The sequence below is a fragment of the Chiloscyllium punctatum genome, chromosome 24, assembly GCF_047496795.1.
Source record: "Chiloscyllium punctatum isolate Juve2018m chromosome 24, sChiPun1.3, whole genome shotgun sequence".
NCBI classification, from domain to species: Eukaryota; Metazoa; Chordata; class Chondrichthyes; order Orectolobiformes; family Hemiscylliidae; genus Chiloscyllium; species Chiloscyllium punctatum.
This window is the reverse complement of record NC_092762.1, coordinates 19,299,366-19,323,372: the sequence shown is the minus strand read 5'-3', so window position 1 is coordinate 19,323,372 and position 24,007 is coordinate 19,299,366. Positions and strand designations below refer to the sequence as shown.

Here is a 24,007-nt window from a genome sequence, read left to right as displayed (position 1 = left end):
TTTGGTATCTTTCCAAGTCTTGATCAGGGCCCAATCACCCGGCTGTATACGGTGTGCTGCAAATTCGGGAGGCGGTGTCTGTACCACCAAGCCTTTATTCCTAAGAATAGATAATGAAGAGCCAAGTGCTACAATATAATTTTTCAAAAACTTATCATTAAACTCAGCTGTAGGCACCTCTCCTTTCCCTCCAGGAATGATAGCCCAAACATCATTTCATAAGGAGAAAGGCCGATATCACGCCTTGGAGCAGTCCGAATGCGTAATAACACAATAGGTAAATATTTGGTCCATGATAATAAGTCTCTAGGACTAGTTCATATAATTGTTTCTTTATGATCTGATTCATTTGTTCCACCCAAAGAGAGGAGGGTGGGTGCCAAGGGGTGTGAAATTCCCAAGAGATCTCTAATCTTGCCATTACTTCTTGTAGGATCTTGGAAGTAAAATGGCTACCTTGGTCTGAGTCGATACTTTCCACTATTCCATATTGTGGGATGATATGTTGGAGGAGAGTTTTCACCACTCCTTTTGAGGTGGCTGATAACATTGGGAAAGCTTCCACCCACCCGGTTAAGTGGTCTACTGGTACTAACAGGTACTTCTGTTTTCCCACCGGGGGTAGTTCAGTGTAATCCACCTGTATACTTTGGAAGGGTCTCAACCCTGGGTCTCTTCCTCCGTTGAGCCCTTCCCTTGCCATTTTCATATTGATCTTTTGACAAGTTTTACATCCTGCACATATCTGTTTCACCAATGTATATATTCCCTTACATCCATATTTTCTTAATACTGTGTCAAACATGGCCTGGAAACCCCATGCCTACCCTGGTGTAAGGTGGCTAAGATGTTTCTCATGACTGGTTTACTCAGTAATTCCCTCCCATCCGGGAGGATCCACTGTCCTTCAGTTGTCTTAGTGGCTCCTATTTCTTGGAACTCTTTTTCCTCTTCTTCTGTGTATATGGAGTTCATGGGAGAAGAGTCAACTCAGGGTGTAAGAATCTGTATTTGTATTACTGTATGTTTCATAGCTGCCTCTTTGGCTATCTTGTCTGCTAACCAGTTTCCCTTTGCTTTGAGAGTGTTCCCCTTCTGGTGTCCAGGTACACGGACTACAGCTATTTCCCGGGGTAATTTCAAACTTTTCAATACTTGTGTTATTAATTCTTCATGTATTAATTCTTTTCCTCGATTATTGATTAGTTCCCATTCTTGCCATATCTTTCCGAAGGTATGTACCACCCCACAGGCATACTTAGAGTCAGTGTAAATTGTCTCATCCCGATTCTCTAAGTGTTTTAAAGCTTGGTTTAATGCGTACAATTCACAGGTCTGGGCTGACTATGTGTTAGGCAGCCGGTCTTCCTCCACTGTTTGGTTTTTGTTACCGTCCACTACTGCACATCCATTGTGTCGTTTACCTTCCACTACTCTTGATGACCCATCTATAAACAATCTATCCCCATCATGTAAAGGTAGATCTCTCAGGTCCTGTCTACGTTTGGTTTGATATTCTATGATATCTAGACAGTCATGTTCTAATTCTTGTTTGTCCAAAGGTTCTCCCGTACAAAGAAAGGTAGCTGGGTTTAGACAGGTGTATGTTGCTAACACGAGGTAATCTTTCTCCATCAGGATGGCTTCGTATTTTAGAATTCGTGAATCTGTCAACCATCTCCCTGCCTTTTGGATTAACACAGTTCTGACTTGATGGGGGGTGCTAAGTACTAATGCTCCTCCAAAAGTGAGCTTCCGACTTTCTTCTACCAAAATGCAGTTGCTGCAACTGCCTGTAGACATTCAGGCCATCCCCTTGAAACAGGGTCTAGGATTTTGGACAGGAAGGCTATGGGCTGCCTCTTTCCCCCTTCTTTCTGGGTTAACACTCCTAAAGCTGCTCCATCGTTTACTGTCACGAAAAGGTGAAATGGTTTCTCTAGGGAAGGAAGGGCCAATACAGGAGCTTGTATTAGACTACGCTTCAACTCACGTAACCCTTCCTTTTCCTCTTCTGCCCATAACAGTCCTTCGTGAACTGATGCTGTCAATTTGTAATATAACCTTTTTGTTTTCTGGGCATCGGCTTCTATCCATATACTGCAATAACCCATCAGCCCTAGGAACTTTCGTAATTCTTGTTTGGTGTTCGGGAGAGGTAGTTCTACTATCCCTTGAATTCTTTTGGGGTTAGTACGTCTAGTTCCCTCACTAATAAGGTGCCCTAAGTATTTCACCTCTTTTTCTCCATATTGCAATTTATTCCAAGATACTCTTAAACCCCGTCGCCCTAGGAAATTCAACAATCCATCGGTGGCCGAACTTACGTCATTTCTCTTTTGTCCTGACACAAGTAGATCATCCACATATTGCAACAGTGACGTCTCCCGGGGCACTTTATATTGTTCTAGTACTTGTTCCAGTATTTGCCCGAATAAGTTAGTTGATTCTGTGAATCCCTGGGGAAGTACTGTCCATTGGAACTGTTGTTTTCGGCCAATGTATGGGTTTTCCCATTCAAAAGCAAACATGTCGCGGCTCTCTGGGGCTAAAGGACAAGCCCAGAATGCATTTTTTAAATCTATTACACTGAGCCAGCGGTGGTTACACGGTATCTTACTAAAAAGGGTGTATGGATTGGGCACCACTGGGTGCCGTGTCCGGAACAGTCGGTTCACTAATCTGAGATATTGTACCAGTCGGTAAGTTCCATCAGGTTTCTGGACGGGTAATATTGGGGTATTAAAGGGTGACATACATGGTTCTAATAGCCCTTCTTTTACAAGGGAGTCTATTACCGGTTGTAAACCCTTGCGCCCCTCTAATGAAACTGGATATTGTTTAAGCCTGACTGCTTTATTTTCTTGTGACAGTCTAATTACAATGAGAGTAACGTTTACATGACCCGTGTTCCCGGTTCTTGCCCACACGTTAGGATTTATCTGTTCTTCATCACTGGTCGTTAGTTTATTTATTGTTACAGTTGTTGAACTATTCTTTACTCCAATCTTCAAGTTTAACAAAATTATTAAATTCCTACCCAAGAGATTGCTTCCAACATCAGGAATGTATAGTAGTTGTCCCATCACTTCTTCGGCATTTCCCCTTATTAGGGTCGGCTCGAAAATGGGCACGAAAATCCTTCACCTTTTACTCCAGAAACCCTGAGATTCTTATTGGTCAATGTAACACCACTAGGTCTAAAACTTAGGGATGACCGTGCCACTCCCGTGTCCACCAAAAACACTGCCTCCTCCCCTTTAGGTCCCACCTTTAGATTTATCAAGGGTTCCCGGTGAGTCTCAGGAGGAAGGGATCCCTGACTCCCCTATTCCTCATCAGAAGTCATCAATGAAACTGCCTCTTTTTGTCATCCTAGCTTTGGGCATTCCCTTTTAAAATGTCCTGATTTTCCACAGTAATAACATCCTGCCTGCTGCTTCCTTCCCCTCCCATCTGCTCTCTGTCTCTCTTGTCCTCCCCTGTTGTTCTCTGATTCTAACTGTCTCATCGTAATTCCCTCAACTGCTGCAACCATTATTTTAGCGTTCTGTTTTTGTTTCTCGTCTTCTCTTTTCACATATACTTTCTGTGCCTCACATAACAAATCTTCCATCTGTCTTTCACTCCATCCTTCTAATTTCTGTAACTTCTTTTGTATGTCCGGCCATGATTTAGTCGCAAACTGGACCTTTAAGAGTCCCTGTGCTACCGGATCATCGGGATTCATTCCCGAATATTTTCTAATGGCCTCTTTTAGTCTCTGTACAAAGGCTGACGGGGCTTCCTCCTTTTCACGTCTTACTTCAAAGGCTTGAAATAAATTCTGAGATTTAGGTGCTGCTTCTCTAATACCCAAAATAACCAGTTCTCGAAAGTCTCTCATTTCTCCTCGATCATGTACATCCATGCCCTGCCAACAGCAGTCCACATTGGGGAATTTGTTTTCTGCTGGTACTACTCTTTCACCCACCGGATGTCTCTTTTCCCATTCTCTCAGGGCAGCTCTTCTAATCATACCCCTTTCTTCCCCTGAGAATATCGTCCCAAGAATGCTCATCAATTCACCATCAGTGTACAAATTCGGCCCCAAGAATTGGTCCAACTGTTCCGCCAATCCTACGGGGTCTTCAATCAAGCTTTTCATTTCTTTTTTAAAGGATGTAACTTCACTGCTAGTTAGTGGTGCATTGACATATCTGATTTCACTGTTACCAACGGGGACTTCTCTAAGGGGATATATTTGTGTCACTGCCCCGCCTATGTCTGCCTCTGCCCTCCTTTCCACTGCTGATCTAGTCTTAATCGGACTTGGGGGGGGGGGGGAGGTCTTCCCCCAGACCTTTTTCAAGTTTTTGTAATGGGGTGGTGGGGGGGGTGGGAGGGCGCTGTGGGAGAGGGGGACGACAACGATGGACCATTACTGTCATTATCATAAGGAGAGGGTAAACCTAACAAAGGATCCCAACGGGAAACCTTCGTTTCCTCATCACCTTCTTCTGTCTTTTTCAAAACAAGGATTTTTGGACTCCCTACCCAACAGGCGGCACAGTCAGATTCTTTACGGGAGTATTTTTGTTTCTTATTTACATATAATCTTGACATAGCCAATCTTCGTCTGACCCATATTTTGGCCAAAATATACTTGGAGTTTTAATGCTTTCCTTCGTCCAGACAAAACAGCAGAATTTTATAATTTCTTTTTCATCCTTTCCTCGTGTCTGAGGATTGTACTTCCAATCTCTTAACATTTTTCCTAAAAGACTGTTCGTTGGGATGTGGTCCTCGGATGTCCCTCTCATGTCTCCTTCGAGACTTAAACAACTATTCTTATTTCCCATTTTAATACTCGGCCGTTTGTTTATGTAATTTAATTAACCTTACTGAGGTCTGGTGTCACCTTCTTCCACACCCACTTCAGGGTCCTGACCTTCGCGTGGGGGATTTCCCCTCTTAACAACCGGTCTAAGGCTGGGTAGTTGAATCAGGTAGACACCTTACTCATCAGATTAGTCTGGCCAATTAAATACTTTTTTTTGCCAATTCCCCATGCTTTTCATACGTACCAAGGCAATACTTAAAGGTCAATGTTCTTACCGTGGTCTGTGCACAAGAGTTACCTGGTCGAATCAACGCGCCCCGTCCCGCGGCAATACCTGGCAACCACTACCGTTGCCCATTCCGGTCACTTACCCGACCAAACCTCCCGCTGCGTGTCAGCGCGCCCTGTCCCGCAGCAATTTCTAGCAACCATTATCGTTGCCTATATCCGGGTCTTATGTATAAAACAGTTACGCAACCGAACTCGCTGCTCATCAGTGCGCCCTGTCCCGCAGCAGTTCCCGGATAAACCCCGGATATATCCATCTGGCAGCAACTACTGCTGTCTACCCCGGTCGCCCGGATAAATCTTTTAAGACGTTTCTTACCCGGGTCTTGTGCACACAACAGTTACCCGACCAAACCCGCCGCGTCTGTCCGTCGTGTTTCCAGGGTCTCTTAGTCCGGATCTCACTTGCTCGAGCCGCCGCGGCAATAGGGGAAATTAGAGACCGCCAAAATTGGCGAGGTGCACTTTCTCCATTTTTCCCGAAAATGCCGAGCGACTGGAGCTTGGGATCCCGGACAAGCCACCAAATGTGTAAGAAACAAACTTGATAAAATTTTAGACGAGACCAACAAAACTGGAAACAAGACAATTTATTACGAACTTGCAAGTAAGGGCTTCAACTGCATAAAGCAAATGAAACAAATTAGACTCGGGTTAGTTTACAATTAGACCTTTGAGCTGAGTGAGGTCACCTCTCCAGACTCCATATTACCCAAACTCTCTTACTAGGCGATACAACTGCCCATCTTCGCTCCACCCTTGTTATTTCCCCTTCCCCATGTTGGCAACCTTCCTCTCTGTAAGTGCTGACACAAGGCTAAACTTGTATCTGGATGTTCCTTCTTCACTTTGCTTGTAACATCGTCCATTGTCCATAGGTACATTCCATTCCTGAACATACATTTTAACAATGTCTCTTTTTCATGCCTAGTTTGTGTTTCAGCTATCTCAGCTATTTTGCTGAGACTATTATTTAAAACATTATGATGAAAGAAATTATTTGCTTTAATAATTCTGCACTAAAGCTGGTACTTACTTATATATTTTTCTTGTACCCCTTTCCTGCACATACACTTTCTTGCTTTTCTATTTCTGCAAAAACAACACATTTCCCATTTCTTACACATATAACCACCACACTGAGTTAAAAGGTTGCCCCTCAGGTCCCTTTTAAATCTTTCCCATCTCACCTTAAACATATGGCCTTTATGATTCTATAACGCTCTGTACGGTCACCCCTCAGCCTCCTGTTTTCCAAGGAAAAAAAATCCCAGCCTCTCCTTAGAGGATATTACCCAGCCTTCCAGTCTGGGTAATATCCTTGTAAATCTGTTTTCCACTCTTTGCAGTTTAATAACACCTTTCTCACAACAGGGTGAACATGATGGTATGCAGTCCTCCAAATGCGGCCTCACTAATGTTTTGTACAGCTGTAACATGACGTCCCAATTCCTGGGCTCAGTGCTCTGCCCGATAAAGGCAAGCCTGCCAACTGCCTCCTTCACCACCCTGTGACCCTGCCTACCTGTGGCACCACTTTCAAGGAACTATGTACCTGCCCCCCTTGGTCTCTCTGTTCAACAACACTCCCCAGGGCACTACCATTAACTGTGTAAATCCTGCATGTGCACATTCTCTCTCACTCGCACATGCACACTTCAGCTGTGTGCGCACACTCGCAATCTCTCTCTCTCACATGTACACTCTCTCTCGCAAGTCTCCAATTATTGATGCCCATGTAATTGTTCTCTGACATACTTCTTACACGGATTGGTTCCCTACTCACATTTGTTCATTTTGTGGTGCGCTGAACTGAAACTCCTTTTTAGTGATTCCCTGTCCCTATTCTCCTATTTAGACCTGCTCTGTTCCAATTCTCTAATTTATTGGCACTCCCACTAATTTTCTAATGTAATGGCACTGTGCCAAACCCATCTACTGATGCCCCACCAGTTCTCCCATTTAGTCATTCATCCATTTACTGATGCCCAGCCCAATTCTAATTGGGTGCCCTACTCTAATTCACCCATTTACTGGTGCCAGGCCCCAATTCTCGTCCCACTGTGCACCAGTTCTTCCATTCATATTTTCTTATAACAATTCTCCTATTTAGTGGTCCGCTGCCAGAATTCTCTAATTTTGGCGTGCCCTGCATCAAATCTCCAAATTACTAATCCTGCACAAATCCTCCCTTTAATGATGAACTGCACCAAAATTGGAGGTGTAGTGAACAGCGAAGAGGGTTACCTCAGATTGCAGCTGGATCTTGATCACATGGGCCAGTGGGCTGAGACGTGGCAGATGCAGTTCAATTGAGATGAATGTGAGGTACTGCGTTTTGGGAAAGCAAATTTTAACAGGACTTATACACTTAATGGTAAGGTCCTAGGGAGTGTTGCTAATCAACGAGACCTTCGAGTGCAGGTTCATATCCCCTTGAAAGTGGAGACGCAGGTAGATGGGATAGTGATGAAGGCATTTGGAATGCTTTCCTTTATTAGTCAGAGTATTGAGAACAGGAGTTGGGAGGTCATGTTGCAGCTGTACAGGACATTGGTCAGGCCTCTGTTGGAATTTTGCGTGCAATTCTGGTCTCGGAAAGATGTTGTGAAACTTGAAAGGGTTCAGAAAAGATTTACAAGGATGTTGCAAGGGTTGGAGGATTTGAGCTATAGGGAGAGGTTGAACAGGCTGGGGCTGTTTTCCCTGGAGCGTCAGAGGCTGAGGGGTGACCTTACACAGGTTTATAAAATCATGAGGGTCATGGAAAGGATAAATAGACAAAGTTATTTTCCCTGGGGTTGGATAGTCCACAACTGAAGGGTGTAGGTTTAGGGTGAGAGGGGAAAGATAGGAAAGAGACCTAAGGGACAACTTTTTCACACAGTGGATGGTACATGGATAGAATGAGCTGCCAGAGAAAGTGGTGGAGGCTGGTTCAATTGCAACATTTAAAAGGCATTTGGATGGGTATATGAATAGGAAGTGTTTGGAGGGATATGGGCCCCCTTTCAAGTAATCTGTTCTCTCTTTTATCCCGAGGAACTTTTGTTGGGAAACCTGCAACGTGAAGATCCAAAATGTTCAGGCTGAGGAAAGCCGTGGACAAGAACAACCTCCAGAGGGGGATCACGGCCCTGAGGCCTAGTCGACAGGCTGCACCCCGTGGGGGCCCACGTGAGTTGTGTTTATTTACCCAGAGGTTTAATCTCCTCTGGGGACCTTGGGTTTTAGGGGCCTCTGGGTAACTGGCTCCCGTCAGACTGGGTTCCCTGTTGTTTTTAAAACAGATTTGAAGCCTGGGGTTAAAGTAACCAGAGCGCTGGGATTTGACACAAATACATCAATCCCCAGTGACAGTCTGACAGACAGGACACCCCAAGGAGGGAATTAAAACCTTAAATTAGAAACTCTATCCAAAGACTTGTTCTAAAAACAGAATAATGCTACTTGTGGGAGGGGACCTTTCAGTCTCTCTCTGCACCCCCCTCGAAAACCCTCTCCAGCTTCTTTTATTGATTTTTCAAACAAACAAAACCTCCCACACACAACAATGTGACTCGTGGGTATTTGAAGTGGGGAAGATGGAAATATTTTGCAGCACAAGGTGACTCTGTTTGAGACAAAGGGGTAAAAAAAAACACAAGATGCTGACAGAGAGTGTGTGTGTGAGAAGGAGGGAATGATAGAGGGATAAGATGTGTCTTTGTAACTGGGCTGGGAAAGGAAGACAGAATCTGGGGGAGGGGGGAGAGAACAGGGCTCTCCAATATCCCATCATCGCCCAGCTCCAATCACTTCTAGAAAGTGCCATCTACAAAATCAAATCCTGGGATGGAGGAGGTGATTCTTTAAACAAGATTCCCAAAAAAATCCACAACCTCCTGTTGGATGTAAAGTGGGATTTGAGCACGTTCTGGAGCACGAAGGGGACAACCCTGTGGGATCGCACTGTGCATCAATAGCCCACCCTATGACTTGTCGTCATTTTAATGTGGAGAGGTGTGGAGGACAGGATGTGGGATTCCAGGCAGGGAGAGACAGACAGAGAGAGACTCATGATCAGAAACTGGATTTGGAAATTGATGGCATTTATGGGATCTTGCTGTGTGAAAATTACAGTGGGAGCATTATGCTTGTGGAGAGCTTGTTGCTGGAGGGATGGGAGTTGTTCTTGCAGGAGGTAAAGAAGAGGAAATACCCCAGTTATGCCACTCCCCAGCTGCCTGTGGGATCTTGCTGTGCACCCCTCAGCCTGTGGGTTGCCCCTTAGACATCACAGGAGCCTGTCTACAGGGCCTGGGCTCTGTTTGCTGATGGTCTGATAGTGGATGTATCATCCCTCCTTTCCCCAGCCCAGAACCCCCCCCCCACCTCTCCTCACCCTCCCCCCACAATGTGATAGTGACGGGGCTAATGTCTACAGGACAGGGCGGGGAGATGGGAATATACTTTAAATGGGAGGGTGGGAGGGGAGGGCATTTCAATCAGAACGTATGGGGAATGGAGAGAGAGAGAGAGAGAGAGACCAATCCATTCTCGAGAGCAGGAGGAAGCTGAGCGGAGAGATGGAGAGGGGGATCGGGACAGGGAGAGAGAGGTGGGGAGAAGAGAGAGAATGAGAGAGGGAAACAGATGGAAGGAGTGAAGGAGAAAGAGAGACAGTGTGAGGGAAGGAGGGAGAGAGGGAGAGAAGCAGCTGGAGGGGGCAGGTTAGACACGGAGGGAGGGACAAGATCCAGGCTCTGAGACTGACTACCTTCCATCGAGTCACTGCACCGAGTCTCAGAATAAAAACCCTTGGGATGGGATGGGGGTGGGGGGTCAGTCAGACAGCATTTACCCCCTGGGTCCCAGTGAAATGTGTTCCCATTCTCTGGGTTTAAAACCAAGGGGAAGTGCTGATAAAATGGGGAGCTTTGGGAAGTCACTCAGAGATGGGATTTTGTTTGTTTTTCTTGTTTTTTGATTCAAAAGATCTTGGCTTTGATTTAATCAACTTCCATCTCCCTGTCTCCCTCCTTCACACCGCCAACCCTGGGATTTTCTCTCTCTGTGTCTGTTCCCGTTTCTCTGTCCCTAATCTTGTTTGTCTTCTCTCCTCACCTCGGTCTCTGTCCCTCTGTCCCACCCCCCTCTCTCTCTCTCTCTCTCTCTCTCTCTCTCTCTCTACCTGTCTCTATGCCCCCACCCCTCCCCTCCCTCCCTGTCCCTGAGGGTGATTTGGACTCAGTATCAAGTGGTGCTGCACATGTCATTAACACAGCGGGATCTTGCTGTTCCCTGGGTCTCCTTTTGTTGTCCAAACTATGGGGATGGGGTGGGGCAAGGGGAAGCCTGGGGACTGAGATCTTGCTGTGCATGAAGACACACACTGCCAAATGGCAGATCAGTCTTTGCACACACTCCCCGTGCCCCCCCCCCACCCCCTCCATCCCAGGGCCAGGACAGAGTGAGGGGTGGGGGTGGTGAGGGAGGGTGGGGAATTGTACACAATGGAGACACAGTGGGGGCTTTTATACAGACATGGGGGTATGGATAGAGGGGACAGTTTGGGGTAGGGGGTAAATGAAGGTGCACAGGTAGGATGCAATTCGATCGGGAAAGGAGGGGAAAGTGGGTGGGGCTGGAAAATTCAGAGGTGGGTGGGAAATTGAGTGTGGGGTCACAAATTAGCCAGGGTCGGGGTGTTACAGGGGAATGTGGCAGGAGGAATAGAATATTGGGGAAGGGCCCAATATTTGGGTGAGGGGGTAATGGGCTAGAGATCCCAGGGAGGTGTTGGGGAAGAGACTGAACATCGGGAGGAGGGGAGGGGGAATTGTGGGCAGGAACATAATTGAGGTGAGGGGAAAGGGCACATTTGGGAGGGGCAGTGACAATGATTGAGGGAGTTTACATAAAGTCCCTGTCTCAATGGGTGGGGGTGGAGAGGAGGCCTGGGCTCTTGCTGTGCAGTGAGGCAGTCCCTCCACAGGTCAGTAAGTGTCTGCACGTGCTCACTGTGTTCCCCCCCCCCACCATAAAGGGATTGGTGGGGGAGGGGGGATTATCATAATGGGGGGAGGGGCAGTTTGAGTAATGCTGCACAGAGGGAGCGAGAGGGGGGGGGTGTGTGAGACCGGGAGGCACATTTTTCGGGGGAGGCAAAATATATGAGGGAAGAGCAAATTGGGGTGGGGGAATTTTTGTCTCCTGGCTTTGAGACCATCAAGAGTTGGGAAACTCATTGGACTTGACAAATTAAGCTATGACATGGATTATCCAATGGGATAGCTGATGCCCTGAATTCAGCACCTAGCACCCATCCTTTCACCTTGTACATTGTCCCACTCTCTGCCGTACAGGATGTTCCCTTGGAGACTAACCAGCCCTTGGATTCAGAGATCTCCCCTTGCAGATGTGGAAATGATGATTACTTTAAAATGTACTCATGGAATGAAAGCTTTAACTGTCAGGCACGTGATAGTGTCTCTGTGCATCTGCGGCCCCTGTTCTTCCAGGTGCTGGAGGTGATGGATGTGTGAGATGCTGGTAAAAAGAGCCCTGCCCTGTTCCTGGTTTTTATCTTGTAGGTGGTGTTCATTGCTGGCCGTGGTGTCATTGGTGCAGAGAGTGTGTGCTGAATGGTCAGTGGGGAAATTATGACAATCTGCTGTTTGTCCTGGACAATGTGAAGCTTTGGGAATGTTGCACTCAGTGTTGCATGTGAGCTGCACTCAGCCAGTTACTTACAGAGAATTCAATCCCACCCCTGCGAGATGCTTTCTGGATGGTGGGGATGGATTGCAGAGGCAGGCAGGGAGGTCATTGTCACAGTAAGCAGGGTGTCTGACATTCTCCTGTGGCCACAGCATCTGTACGGCTGGAACAGGTCATTTCCTCGTCAATGATTGGTTCGGGTTGTGGATAATAATGCCGTCAGTGATGGCAAAGTCATCAAACGTCAATGGGAGATTCTCAGGTTTTGAGATGGCCATTTCCTGGTGCTCATGGGATACGAATGTTACTTGTCAATGATCAGTTCAAGCCAGATGTTATCGCACTCTGTATGGACACAGATCTCTCTGTTATCTCAAGAGTAGTAAATGGTGCTGAACATTGTGTATTCACAGGCAAACCTCACTAATTTTGAAATAATGACGGAGGGACCAGCATTGATGAGGCGCCTGCAGATTTTAGGACCAAGGTACACCTGTGAAGAATTCCTGCAGAGATGTACAACGGCTGAGATGACTGACCTCCCACAGCCAGAACCAGCTTCACCTGTCCTCAGGATGAGACAAAAGAGTCATCATCTTATTGACTCCAGTTTTTCGAGAGCTTGTTATTGTCATATGTGTTCATAATATTTTTGTTTAAGAGATTAACAATTTTTTTGCACCATTAAAATACAACTGTGTAAACAGTTGCAGCTAATTGAGGAACAGATATTCAGTCCTTCTCTCAATGCAAGTTATCCAATCCTGAGTTTGGTGAAAAATAGAATTAACATGTTGACACACACACAATACAGTTGGACAATGCAAGATATTCCCGGTAAAACTGGCAATTGAATTAATGAGTATTCTGCTGTTCGTGCTGAACACTTACTACAATACTGCATTTACAGTGAGCTGTGAAAAGCAAGAACTCTGGGCCAGAAAATATCATTCCAGCAGTAACCCCCACTCAGTCCAATTCAACAATGACACATCCTCCCAGCAACATGAGGCCACAGCAATCCGAGGGTCCCAGCCTGAGCTTCGTCATCCCCATTCAGTACAATTCCATGATCAGTAATACCTTCACTTAGAGGGATTCCTGGAGATCTGGATCAGTAGTACACAACATTCTCGGAATGCCATGGTGAGTAACTGATCTCCTGATGTTCCCAAAGCCTGTCCACTACCTACAAGACACAAATCAGGAGTGTAATGGAATATTCTCTACTTGCCTGGATGGGTGCAGCCCCAACAATTGTCAAGAAACTTGACACCAGCCAGGACAATTCAGGCCATAGGATTGGCATTGCATCCACAAGCATCCTCTCCCTCCCCCACCGATGCTCAGTAGCTGCAACAGTAGTTGTGCAACATCTACAAGATGCACTGCAGAAATTCAACAAAGATCCTCAGACAGAAACCTTCCAAACCCACGACCAGTTCCATCCAGAAGGACAAGGGCATCATATATATGGGAACTCGAAAAGCTTCAGGTTCCACTCTCAACCACTCACCATTCTGACGGAGAAGTATATCACCATTCCTTCACTGTTGCTGGGTCAAAATCCTGGAATTCCCTCCCTAATGGCATTGTGGGTCAGCCCATAGGAGGTGGGCTGCAGTGGTTCAAGAAGGCAGCTCACCACCATCTTCTCAAGGGCAACTAGGGATGGACAATAAATTCTGACCAGCCACTGATGCTCACATCCTACACCAATGAACAAATAGAATCATAGCCATAGATTCCTACAGCGCAAAGACTGGCCCTTTGGCCCAAACTTGTCCATGCTGACCAAATGTCCATCCATGCTAACAGCATCTCACTGCACTTGGCCTATATCCTCTTAATCCATTCCTATCCATGTATTTATCCAAATACCTTTTAACTCTTAATGTAAACAGCTCAACCACTTCCACTGGCAGCTTGTTCTGTATGTATACCGCAAGCCGAGTGACCCAGAAGTGACCCTGCACCGCTCTCTGACCCCGCAGTGGCCCTGCACCGCTCTCTGACCCCGCAGTGACCCTGCACAGCCATGTGACCCAGCACTGACCCTACACAGCCGTGTGACCCAGCAGTGACCCTGCACAGCCGTGTGACCCAGCAGTGACCCTTCATCACTGTCTGACCCCGCTGTGACCCTGCACAGCCGAGTGACCCAGCACTGACCTTGCACTGCTCTCTGACCCAGCAGTGACCCTCCCCGCTGAAAGTCTGTGCTTTTTGGTTTCAAGCTCTGAACATGGAGTTCAGTCTCAGAATAACAGTGACATTCACAGCTGTGGGGAAAACTCACAGCAGGGTGTGGGATAAAGGTAAATTAATGTTACTTCTGCAATTCTGCAATTCCATTTTACAAAGTAAAATGGACTCACACCAGTGTGTCATTGTTTTAGCCACGAGCTGAGTCAACAAGAATGGAAACGATGTGGAGGAAATCTATAATTGTTTTTGTATTAGCTAAAATTGTATGCCAGAATGAAATGTGACTGCAAAACAATGGTAGATATTACGGGCAAGTAAGGGGATGAAGTTAATCTAGATACGCCTGTACAAACAGTAGGTATAAACAACTGTTTCCCACTTTTACAGAGACAGAGGAACAAACCCCAATTAAAAGGGTCATAGGGATCAGAACGGCCTCGGGAAAGGCACAGATGAAGGGGGTAGGTAATGATGAAGAAAGAATATGCCTATCAATGACCTACAGCGGGATGAGGTCAAACGGCCTTGTGAGGCCAGAAATAAGCATTTTGTCACAGACAAGGCCGGATAAGGCAAGCGATAAACAGGGGTAATGGGGGCCGGTCTTAGGGAAGTGGAAGATGTAAACAGGGGAGGAGCAATGTAAAACAAAAGAAATCAAATTATATAAATATTGTGCATGAATTGAATTTGGTGTGTATGTCCTCTGCCTTATAGACACTGGACATCACACCCATTTGCAAGTGTAAAATAAATGACACTACGAATTCAGATTTTGTCTCGGACTGAAATTATTGAAGTGAGTGGGTTCTATTTCCCAGAATTGGGGACCTGTCCGGGACATTCTTCCATCGCCGGGGAGAGTGGCTGGCCTTGGACACTGGGAAGACGCGTCCCGTTCCCGATTGAGGAGCGGTCTCGTGTCCCGGTTTGGTCCGCTCCCTTGGGCGACTGGTACGAATCCCAAAAGAGAGACATCTAAATCAGACAGGGATAGGAGCTCAATAGAAAATACGGCACAAAGGGGCCAAGCAACTCTGTGCACAGACCAAGGTAATAACATTGACTTTTAAGTATTGCCTTGGTGGCTGGGATTGAGTTTTAGTAGTTAATAAGGGACTAACGAAGGAACTCAATATGGGTTGTGCCGTGGGTAAGGAAAAAGCCTCCGGGAAAACAAAAGAAGGAAAAGGCAATGGAATTGGAGGCGGGGTCCCTTACAACATACCTCCAGAAAGTCCTTTGGGGAGGATGTTGTGGAATTGGCAAAATAATACTTGTACAAGGGAAAAAGATGATTAAATATTGTTGCTTTGTATGGACTAAGGAATCCATTCTTCGTCCCGCCTCTTCTGGCCAAAATACAGGTCGGACAAAGACTGAGTTTGTAAATATCTGAATTTATTTGTAAATGGTGAGAGAGAGAGAGAGAATGAAAAGAGCTATACAGCTGGTAGAAAGTTTAACCCTTTGTGATTTGGTTTGAATGCACATTTGTATGTTGGTGATTGAATGTTTGCGCTTTAGTCCCTGGAGCTTGAGTTCCAGCACTGTTTTGAATCTGATCTTTATTATGGAAACTTAATATGATTTCTTTAAAGGTTAAGGATTCTATAGAGATTATGAAAAAAAAATAATGATAACTCCTGTTCTTCTTACAGGTCATGACTGCCTTACAATCAGTTTTCTAACTAATCTCTTTTATCTTTACATAAAAGCTATTTATGGAGGACAGTTGAAGTTTCAGTTCAACATTAGATTGTAGTAAAAACAAAATTCTATGGTTCATATCTGTGACCTTGGATTCGGCCATTGTTCATGCATTAGAAGTTTTTTTTTAACTTGAATAGACAAATTCTTTTAAGGCAGCTCTGATTATTTCACGACCTATACTATTGTAATTGAGCAATGATTGGTCAGGACTACTTAAGAAAACTAATTTTGGATTTAAATTAAGGGACTAAATCTGGGTGATTACAGTGGATTTCAAAATTGAGAACTTTATGCATATTACATTTTAAATATTAAATACTGAATAAATGAACGTAAATATATAAATATATTTACAAGTTTGGAACAGGCTTTAAAGTTCGTCAAGCATGAATTGATGAATTGGTGTTTGAAGTTATGGGGAGCTAGAAATATTGCAATATTTCTTTAAAAAAGAAAAAGGGGAAGAACGTAATGACTTATCCCCTTCGGGAGGTACCAATGGGGACAAAGAGATTGGGTTTGTAAGTGCCCCCCTCAGCAGTAGGGAGGTCAGAACATTTAAAAACGAAATGAAGGTCCTGGTTGAGGATCCAGTAGGGTTGTCTGAACAAATTGATCAATTTTTGGGGCCCAGTCTGTATACCTGGGCTGAGTTAATGTCTATTTTGAATATACTATTTACTGGGGAGGAAAGGGGACTTATACGGGGAGCAAGCATTAAAATATGGGACAGGGAACACCCCATTGGAGATGGGGATGCTGGACAGGGAGAGGTGAAGTTTCCCCTCAGAGATCCCCAGTGGGAAGATCAAAACCCGGAGCATTAAGAAGAAATGAGGGAATTGAAAGTCCTGGTTCTAAAAGGAATAAGAGAGGCAGTTCCGAAGTCACAGAATTTGACTAAAGCCTTTGAAGTTAGACAGGAGAAAGATGAGACTCTTTCAGCTTTCTTGCAGAGATTAAGGGACTCAATATGGAAATATTCTGGAATGAACCCTGAGGACCCAGTGGCACAGGGTCTTTTGAAAGTACATTTTGTGACAAAGGCGTGGCCAGACATACAGAGAAAGATACAGAAGATAGAAGGTGGAGTGAAAAGCCATTAGATGAATTGTTAAGAGAGGCACAGAAAGTGTTTGTAAAGAGAGAGGATGAGAGACAAAAACAGAAGGTGAAAATGATGGTAGCTGCGGTTGATGAGGAAGTTAAGAAAAGAATGGAACCAATATTGGGCAACTGGAGCGGGGGGTGGCAGCATGTAGGACAGAGAGGGAGAGGGAGAGGACAAGGGGGAGCATTTGATAGAGGGTTCGAGTGACAGGGGCAGAGAGGGAGGTCTCCACAGGCAGGATGCTATTATTGTGGAAAGATAGGACATTTTAAGCGGGACTGTCCTGATCTACAAAGGGAAGAGAGGGCAATTCCACTTATGAATTTTGATGAAGAATAGGGTTGTCAGGGGTTCCTGCCCTCGGGAGCCCATCGGGAACCCTTGATAAACCTGAAGGTGGGACCCTGTAGGGAAGAGGTCGTCTTCCTAGTAGATACGGGGGCAGCATGGTCATCACTGAATTTTAAACTAAAGAAAGTAGGAATGTCGACACGGTCAATTACTGTTTCCGGGGTTAAAGGGGAAGGATTTACTGTTCCAGTATTTGAACCTATGATGATAGAAGGTCCGAAGGATAGAGTCACATGGGAACTGCTGTATATCCCTGATATAGGAAGTCACTTACTAGGGAGAGACTTAATTATCCTCTCCGGACTGGAGATTGGCATTCAGGAAAAAGAATTAGTTGTACAAATAGCAATGTTGACAGAGGATGTGGAGAAAGAGATAGACCCTGTTGTATGGGCTAGAGAAGGGAATCGTGAAAAATTACAGATCCGTCCCCTAGAAATATGTTTAAAAAGGAAAGGGGACATTGTCTGTGAGCGACAATATCCCATTTCCATTGAAGGTAAACGAGGACTGCAGCCAGTAATTGAAGGACTGATTAGAGATGGACTGTTGGAGCCATGTATGTCTCCTTATAATACCCCAATCCTATCAGTGCGCAAATCCGATGGAACTTATCGATTGGTGCAGGATTTGAGAACATTAAATCGAATAGTACAGATCAGGCACCCAGTGGTGCCAAACCCCTATACCTTATTAAGTAAGATCCCTCATGACCACAAATGGTTTAGTGTGATAGATTTAAAGGATGCCTTTTGGGCTTGTCCCTTGGCGGAGGAAAGGAGGAATTTGTTTGCCTTTGATGGGAAGACACCAAGACAGGACGGAAACAGCAATACCGGTCGGCCGTGCTCCCCAGGGGTTTACGGTCTCCCCGAGTTTATTTAGACAGATGTTAGAACAAATATTGGAGAAATTTAGCAGCCCCAAGGGGACTACCCTGTTGCAGGATGTAGACGACCTCTTAGTAACAGGAAAAAGAAGAGAAAGAGTAGTAGAAGCCACGAACAAATTATTGAATTTCCTGGGTCAGCAGGGACTGCGAGTATCTAAAAACAAACTACAATATGTGGAGCAAGAACTGAAATACTTGGGACATTTAGTTAGTGAGGGAAAGCGAAAGATAAGCCCGGAACGGATAGAGGGAATAGTGGGGATGCCACTGTCCAGGACTAAACGGGAGTTCCGTACATTTTTGGGTCTAACGGGATATTGCAGATTGTGGATTGATTCCTATGCTCAGAAGACTAAGAAATTATATCTCAAACTATTAGAGAGGGAACCAAAATGTCTAAGTTGGGATGATGAGGAAAAAGAACGAGTTGAGGAACTCAAAAGAGATCTGATCCATGCCCCCGTGTCAGCCTTACCTTCTCTCGATAAACCTTTCCACCTCTTTGCTACCGTAGATAAGGGAGCGGCTTTGGGAGTAATGACCCAGAGGTGGGGAGGAATGAAACAGCCAGTAGCATATCTTTCGAAGCTACTGGATCCTGTATCCCGGGGGCGGCCTGAGTGTGTGCAGGCTGTGGCTGCCTCTGCACTGTTGGTGGAGGAAAGCAGGAAGCTTACATTTGGGGGAGTCCTAATAGTAAGTACCCCACACCAAGTGAGAACGATCCTGAACCAAAAAGATGGGCGATGGTTGGCAGACTCGCGGATTCTGAAATATGAGGCAATATTAATAGAAAAGGATGATCTAGTGTTGGTCACTGACAATTGATTAAATCCAGCTGACTTTCTTTGGAAAGGGGAAGGAGACTCTACTCAGAATCCAGGGCACGTTTGCCTTGACATTATAGAATACAAAACTAAGGTCTGCATGGACCTGAGAGATGTTCCACTTCATGCAAGAGCCCGACTTTTTATAGACGGATCATCCCGGGTGACTGAAGGGAAAAGGCAGAATGGGTATGCAGTCGTGGATGGGACAAAAGGTAGTGTGGTGGAGGCAAGAAGGTTGCCAAATGGGTGGTCAGCTCAGACCTGCGAACTCTATGCATTGGAAAGAGCCCTTAGGGCGTTAGAAAATAAAGAGGGAACAGTATACACTGACTCTAAATATGTATTTGGTGTTGGCACTTTCGGAAAGATATGGCAGGAAAGAGGACTGATCAATAGCCGAAGGAAGGAATTAGTACATGAGGAGTTGATTAAACGGGTCTTGGAGTTCCTATTACTCCCCCGAGAAATAGCGGTAGTGCATGCAAATGGTCATCAGAAAGGAAATGAACCTGAAGTTAGGGGAAATAGATTAGCCGATGAAGTGGCTCAGTAAGCAGCCCTGAACCCACAAGAAGTGGTGATTCATTCCCTAATTCCTACTGTCCCAGGTCCTCGGGAAGCTCCTATATTTACTGAAAGAGAGGAAAAAGAATTGAGAGATTGAGGGGCTGTAAAACAGCAGAAGGGCATTGGAGGTTACCTGATGGAAGGGAAATGTTAAACAAAATGATGATGTTGGAGATTATGGCTGTCCTTCATCGAGGCAGCCATTGGGGAGTACAAGCAATGTGTGATTTAGATTAGATTAGATTACTTACAGTGTGGAAACAGGCCCTTCGGTCCAACAAGTGCACACCGCCCCGCCGAAGCACAACCTACCCATACCCCTACATCTACCCCTTACCTAACACTACGGGCAATTTAGCATGGCCAATTCACCTGACCTTCACATCTTTGGAGTGTGGGAGGAAACCGGAGCACCCGGAGGAAACCCACGCAGACACGGGGAGAATGTGCAAACTCCACACAGACAGTTGAACCCGGGTCTCTGGCGCTGTGAGGCAGGGAATATGGATGTAAAGGAATATATACAATTGCTAAACAAATATGTGAGGGATGTATAATATGCAGAAAGGTAAATAAGAAAGTCTTGAGAAAACAGACCCCAGGAGGAAGAGACCCGGGATTGAGATCCTTCCAGAGTATGCATGTAGATTATACTGAACTACCCAGAGTAGGAAGACTAAAATATATGTTGGTCATAGTAGATCATCTATCTGGTTGGGTTGAAGCATACTCCCGAGCTACTGCCACTGCGAGTGGGGTGTCTAAAACAATATTAGAGCATGTAATTCCCCGATATGGGCTAGTGAACCATATAGATTCTGACCAAGGAACTTATTTTACCTCTAAAGTGTTACAGGGGGTAATGAAAGTGTTGGGAATTTCCTGGGAGCTCCATCCTCCATGGCACCCGCCATCATCGGGAAGGGTTGAGAGAATGAACCAAACACTCAAATGACAGCTCTCCAAATTGATAATAGAAACCAGACTGCCTTGGACCAAATGTTTACCTATAGCTCTCTTGTGAGTACGAACAGCCCCAAGGAAAGATTTGGGACTATCCCCCTATGAAATCTTATTTGGATTACCTTACCTGGGAAAGAATGGAGAATTGCCAATTCCTGAAACTAAAGACTTGTTTTTAAAGAAGTATATACTGGGCTTGTCCTCCTCTTTGTCTTTCTTCAGGAAACAGGGTTTATTGGCACAGACTCCACCCCTTCAATTCACCGTTCATCCCATCCGGCCGGGAGATTGGATCTTAGTAAAATCATGGACAGAGACTAAATTGCAACCGGACTGGGAAGGGCCGTACCAGGCTCTTTTGACGACCGAAACGGCAATAAGGATGGTAGGGAAAGGCTGGACTCACTACACTCGGATCAAAGGGCCAGTGGACTCTCCAGTTAGGGAAGAAGTCTGGACATTCGGATCAACGGAAGACCCGCTGAAACTCAGACTGAAGAGACTTTGAGTAACTGATTATACAGTGGTGACGCGAGCGTGGGATTATTTCTGTAAGATTGTATATTAAGTTGTTTTGTGCTTCACCATCATGTTTAGAATGCTGGAGATGCTTAGAGTTATGATGCTAGCTCTCTTAGTATTGGGATGTTGTCAAATATCATTTTCATATGTATTATTAACAGTTCCTCAGTCTGATAATCCACAAGTAATAGACGCTGATGCATGCAGTTTAGTAAATTGTGGGGATGCAGATAATCAGAGAGGACCACAGCTCAGAGTTACATCTTAAGTTCCATTGGAATGGCTTTGGGGATGGTACTTGGTATAATGGTCTCGTCACAGTACATGGGGCCCCCTTCCAATTAGCTCGCGATTGTCCCGATAAAAAGTGTAACCCAATATACTTAACGATGAAGAAAATCACATGGCACAGAGCAATCCTGGGGGTGGCGGGGGGGGGGGGTAGAGGGGTCACCTATGAGATACAATTAAGTGAAACATTTGGGATAGAAATGAAAGCAAATGGGAAGGATTTCTTCGGCTGTTGTTTTTGAATTAGTGTAGGACAGGGAAAACGGGCAGAACTACTGGGTAACCCCTCCCAATGACCCTAAAGGAGTAAAAATTACATAGGGAAAGGACTTAAAACAGACCATCAAAATAGAAACTGTGTACGGGGATGCAAATGCCTGGGTTGATTGGGTAAAGTATACTGTAAAAAGTCTGAACAAGAGCAATTGTTATGCATGTGCCTCCGGTCGGCCAGTGGCCCAGGTGGTTCCCTTTCTGCTCGGGTGTAAGGGGGACAGGAAGGGCATGAAATGTATGATAGCCCTGTACCAGGATAAGACTGCATGGAATGATAGGAATTGTACCTCCCTATCTCTGATGTTCCCTCCCTTGGAGAAGAAAGACTCATAACCCCCCCCCCCCCCCCACGTTTCCAGCCGCAGTCGGAAATCACACGTTGTGTGTGCGTAGACGAGGTACAAATCGGTCGGGAGACTTGGGGGGAGCTGAAATTATGTACAGAGATTAAGGATGTCACCGAAACGGACAAGGGAGGGAACTACTCAGCACTGAAGGTTCCCCGAGCGGATCTGTGGTGGGACTGTGGAGGCAAAATATAGAGACCCACCCTCCCTCCGGATTGGAGAGGGATATGTGCAATTGTACAATTGGCAATTCCATTTAACCTGGCATTTGAGAAGGAAAAGATAGTAGGGAAAAAGGGAAGGGGTAAGAGATTACTGTTAGACTGTTCTTTCGATGACAGGATTTATCTCGATTTTATAGGAGACCCTGGGGGGGGGGGGGGGTACCTGATGAGTTCAAGGCTCGTAACCAGATTGCAGCAGGCTTTGAGTCAGCTCTCTTCTGGTGGGTAACAATTAATAAAAATATAGATTGGATAAATTACATTTTCTATAACCAACAGTGATTTATAAATTATACAAGAGATGCGGTTAAAGGAATATCAGACCAGCTTGATGCGACAAGTAGGATGGCTTGGGAAAACAGAATGGCCCTTGATATGATTCTAGCGGGAAAAGGGTGTGTGTGTGTGATGTTAGGAGGAAACTGGTGTACCTTTATTCCTAATAACACTGCACCTGATGGTTCAATCACTCGGGCCTTAAGGGGATTGACTACCTTAGCAGAGGAACTGGCTGAGAATTCAGGAGTAGACACACCTCTCACAGGATGGCTTGAATCATGGTTTGGAAAATGGAAGGGGGTGGTGGTTTCCATCCTTACTTCCCTGATAGTAGCAGCCGGGGTATTGGTAGCCACTGGCTGTTGTATCATACCCTGTATACGAGGACTCACCCAAAGACTGATCGAGACAGCCTTAATGAAACAGATGCCCCTAAAAGGGAATCAGGCAGAGGAACTTTATCGACTAAATAATGAGGGGATGAGTGAGACCAAGATGGATGAAATCTCCGGAATGATGCTTGCGAATTTCGAGGGGGGTGCTTAAAACCAAAATTGCAGAAGATAACAAATGGTAATTAACGAAAAAGGGGAAATTGTGGAATGTGGGAAAACTAAGATACTTCTGCAATTCTAATTACTTAGACAAAGTAAATGAACTCACACCAGTGTGTAATTGCTTTAGCCAAGAGCTGAGTCAACAAGAATGGAAACGATGTTGAGGAAATACATAATTGTTTTTGTATTAGCTAAAATTGTATGTCAGAATGAAACGTGACTGCAAAACAATGGTAGATATTACAGGCGGATAGATAAGATGTTGTGAGGGGAGGAAGTTAATCTAGATACGCCTGTACAAACAGTAGGTCTAAACATCTGTTTCCCACTTTTACAGAGACACAGGAACAAACCCCAATTAAAAGGGTCATAAGGATCAGGGGAAGGTACAGATGGAGGGAGTAGATAATGGTGAAGAAAGAATGTGCCTAACAATGACCTACAGCGGGATGACGTCAAACGGCCTTGTGAGGCCAGAAATAAGCATTTTGTCACAGACAAGGCCGGATAAGGCAAGAGATAAACCGGGGTAATGGGGGCCGGTGTTAGGGAAGTGGAGGATGTAAACAGGGGAGGAGCAAAACAAAAGAAACTATATAAATGTTGTGTATGAATTGAATTTGGGGTGTGCATGTCCCTTGCCTTATAGACACTGGACATCACACCCTCTTGCAAGAGTAAAATAAAGGACACGACTGATTGAGATTTTGTCTCGGACTGAAATTATTGAAGTGTGTGAGCTTTGTTTCTCATAGTTCCAGACCCGAACCCCTAGATTAATCCGCCGTGGCCCACACTCTCAGGCACTGTGTTCCAGACACTAACCCCTGGATTAATCCTGCCTAGCCCACACTCTAAGGCACTGTGTTCCAGACCCTAACCCCTGGATTAATCTGGCCTAGCCCACACTCTCAGACACTGTGTTCCAGACACTAACCCCTGGATTAATCCGGCCTATCCCACACTCTCAGGCACTGTGATCCAGACCCTAACCCCTGGATTAATCCGGCCTAGCCCACACTCTCAGGCACTGTGTTCCAGACCCTAACCACTGGACTAATCCG

The 24,007-nt window shown here is 45.4% G+C and overlaps 1 pseudogene; it reads left to right on the top strand.

Moving 5' to 3' along the window:
• Positions 1-4,412: 4,412 nt before the first annotated feature.
• Positions 4,413-22,932, top strand: LOC140494849 (uncharacterized; annotated as a pseudogene).
• The last annotated feature ends 1,075 nt before the right edge of the window (positions 22,933-24,007 follow it).